The sequence below is a fragment of the Odontomachus brunneus genome, unplaced genomic scaffold (genome assembly GCF_010583005.1).
Source record: "Odontomachus brunneus isolate Ranch 3 - 2012 unplaced genomic scaffold, Obru_v1 Obru_scaffold_142, whole genome shotgun sequence".
Lineage (NCBI taxonomy): Eukaryota > Metazoa > Arthropoda > Insecta > Hymenoptera > Formicidae > Odontomachus > Odontomachus brunneus.
This window is the reverse complement of record NW_022639592.1, coordinates 783952-786529: the sequence shown is the minus strand read 5'-3', so window position 1 is coordinate 786529 and position 2578 is coordinate 783952. Positions and strand designations below refer to the sequence as shown.

Sequence of the window (2578 nt, the reverse complement as noted above, 5' to 3'; positions counted from 1 at the left end):
CAACCCCGAAAAATACTAGGGGAAGCTATATAAAAAACAGGTAAGCAAAGTTATATTTATTTTAATAACATTTCATAATACACAAATACATATCTAATAAAACTGATATAGTTTCTTTAATATACGCTGATAATGAATTTAATATCCTAATAATATCACACAATATTACATGAAAAAACACGAGAGATGTCACTACAGAAGATTAAATTCTTTATTTCAAGTAAATGCAATTCTGTTATTATATCGAATGTCTTATTCTTATATCGAGTGTCTTATTATGTAAATATATTTTTATAATTAGTGAAAACTTACACGAACGATATCATACTTCTATAATTTTGGGTAAATTTACAAATTTCTGTAATATTACATAATAAAACAGTAATATATACATATAATAGATGAATTTTTATATAAAAAAATGTAGGTAATGAAAAGAAAGGTAACTTTACAAAACTAAAATAAATTTACAAATCTGTATATTACCAAGGACGCGTTCGGAACACAACAGGAGGGCATACTAGGTGGCGGCGGGACGCCGTGCGTTCGAGATCTGCGTATCTTTTTCGTTCCAGAAAGAGAAAAATATCGAGAGCGCGGTCTTGCTAGGCCGGGACTCGAACCCGGGTCTTTCGCTTGCCGGGCGACTACTCTAAACCACTGAGCTACCTAACACTCCACGCTCACGACACTCTCTTCTTCCTAGACAACGCTCAGAGATGCCGTTCGGAAGCGACATCTCTGGCGCGATCCCGAGCGCACGGCGACTACAGAGAGAAACAATGTTACTGTACCAAATGGTACAGCTGTCAGTCTCTCAAAGTCAAAGGTTGCTATCCTTTAAGACCTGCTGTCCATGTATGCCCGTCTCCACCGTTACCCCTCCTCATCCGGTGCAAATAATACAAATAACCCCCGGGGTCGACACCAATTTTTTGGCAGCCCCCGGGTGCTTGGACGCAATGCGCCATAGGGGACCCACCATAGAAGGAGGAGGGCATACTAGGTGGCGGCGAGACGCTGTGCGTTCGAGATCTGCGTGTCTTTTTCGTTCCAGAAAGAGAAAAATATCGAAAGCGCGGTCTTGCTAAGCCGGGACTCGAACCCGAGTCTTTCGCTTGCCGGGCGACTGCTCTAAACCATTGAGCTACCTGACGCTCCACGCTCACGATACTCTTTTCTTCCTAGATAACGTTCAGAGATGCCGTTCAGAAGCGACCAAGGACGCGTTCGGAACTCAACAGAAGGCCGTAGCTAGAGCGTGGCGGTGCTAGTTTCCTATGGCGCGTGACGCATGTGCGTGTATAGGCAGTGACAAGCCAGCGAAACAAACGTAGTTGAGTTAAGTTAGGTCGAGCAAGCTTTTGTTTTTAACGAGTCCGGTCGTTGTAGAGTCCAATGAGTTATGATGTATGTGCGAATATATTACTTAAGATATTGTAGAAATAAAAAGAAAGTTTAGAATACATAAAAAAGTAAGTATCACATTGTTTAAGTAAGAATTCAAACAACACAGATCTTAAAAGGACATCTTAAAGACGTTCAGAATGTCCCCAACATGTGATCTCCTCTTGGAGATCTGTCTGGGAATCTATCGTGCTATCTGGGAATTATATACAGTAATATATTATTTGAACATTGTTACAGCTTTTTTTGGATCAATTATCGATCTCCTCCTATTTCCTTTATTTTACTTTCAATTCCTTTTTTTCTTTTCCTATCGATTTATAATAATTCTATAATAATGTCAAAATGCCAAATGTGCCAAAATGTATTTTCTTTTATATATTTATATAATAAGCATCAAATTTCGCATAAAAACATGCCAAATTTAAGAATTGTTTGTATATATGCAAATTGTGAAAGACAATTCAACAGGTTCCTAAATTTCAAAAAGCACGTTCTTAGATGGCATAAAACATATAATAATACACAAACATATCGTTGTAAAGAGTAAAACTGTAATGCTTGTTTTACAAATAGAGGTTTTAATAAACATTTATATAATCATATAAAAGAAAATAAAGTTGGGATTTATTGTGGGTACCTACCCAATGAAAAATTTTTCATATATAATTATATAAAATTATATATAATTATATATTATTATGTATCAAATTTGTCCATTCATGTTTATACATTCTATTTATATATGTAATTATACATAATAATGTATAATTATATATATAAATTCATATATAATTTTACATAATTACGCATAGATTTATATGTAATTATAAATATTGTTATACATAATTATGTATAATTATATATAATTTTATATGATTATATATAATTATACATAATTATGTATGGACAAATTTCATACATAATTTTGCATGAAAAATTTTTCATCGGGCAGCTTGTTTACTTACTAATAAGACCATGTACATAACAGTTAATACTATGCACTATATATGTCGATATCATTCAAAACTTAATTTCTGTGAGCAGCATATCTCTAATGATAATCATATGGATAATGATAGTCATATGGAATTAGATTTTGAAATTAGCAATAACGATTGCCTTGTTAATCAGATTTGTAATGATACAGTAAATTACGGAAATATTATAT

The 2578-nt window shown here is 33.9% G+C and overlaps 1 non-coding gene across 1 annotated transcript; it reads right to left on the bottom strand.

Moving 5' to 3' along the window:
- Window positions 1–602: 602 nt before the first annotated feature.
- Trnaa-ggc lies at window positions 603–675 on the bottom strand. Its single transcript has one exon. It is a non-coding gene; the product is annotated as a tRNA-Ala (tRNA).
- Between the last annotated feature and the right edge of the window lie 1903 nt (window positions 676–2578).